This window comes from Arachis ipaensis, chromosome B10 (genome assembly GCF_000816755.2).
Source record: "Arachis ipaensis cultivar K30076 chromosome B10, Araip1.1, whole genome shotgun sequence".
Lineage (NCBI taxonomy): Eukaryota > Viridiplantae > Streptophyta > Magnoliopsida > Fabales > Fabaceae > Arachis > Arachis ipaensis.
In genome coordinates this window covers 12,637,044-12,637,888 of record NC_029794.2, presented here as the reverse complement: position 1 = coordinate 12,637,888, position 845 = coordinate 12,637,044, and positions in this window count along the sequence as shown.

The following is an 845-nucleotide window of genomic DNA, read 5'->3' as shown; positions in this document are numbered from 1 at the left end:
ATGTACACTTTTGAGAGGAATCCTGTGAGTAATGGGACGCCTATGAAGAAGGGAGTTCTTGAGATTGATACTCTGAATGCCGTATTGGCTCAGCACAAAATATTGACTCAGCAAGTCAATATGATTTCTCAGAGTCTGAATGGAATGCAAGCTGCATCCAACAGTACTCAAGAGGCTTCTTATGAAGAAGAAGCTTATGATCCTGAGAACCCTGCAATAGCAGAGGTAAATTACATGGGTGAACCTTATGGAAACACCTATAATCCATCATGGAGAAATCATACAAATTTCTCATGGAAGGATCAAAAGCCTCAACAAGGCTTTAATAATGGTGGAAGAAACAGGTTTAGCAATAGCAAGCCTTTTCCATCATCCACTCAGCAACAGACAGAGAATTCTGAGCAGAATTCATCAAGCTTAGCAAACTTAGTCTCTGATCTGTCCAAGGCCACTGTGAGTTTCATGAATGAAACAAGGTCTTCCATTAGAAATTTGGAAGCACAAGTGGGCCAGCTGAGTAAAAGGATCACTGAAATCCCTCCTAGTACTCTCCCAAGCAATACAGAAGAGAATCCAAAAGGAGAGTGCAAGGCCATTGACATAACCAAAATGGCCGAACCCAAAGAGGGAGAGGAGGACGTGAATCCTAAGGGGGAAGACCTCCTGGGACGTCCAGTGATCAATAAGGAGCTTCCCTCTGAGGAACCAAAGGACTCTGAGGCTCATCTAGAGACCATAGAGATTCCATTGAACCTCCTTATGCTATTCATGAGCTCTGATGAGTATTCCTCTTCTGAAGAGAATGAGGATGTTACTGAAGAGCAAACTGCCAAGTTTCTTGGTGC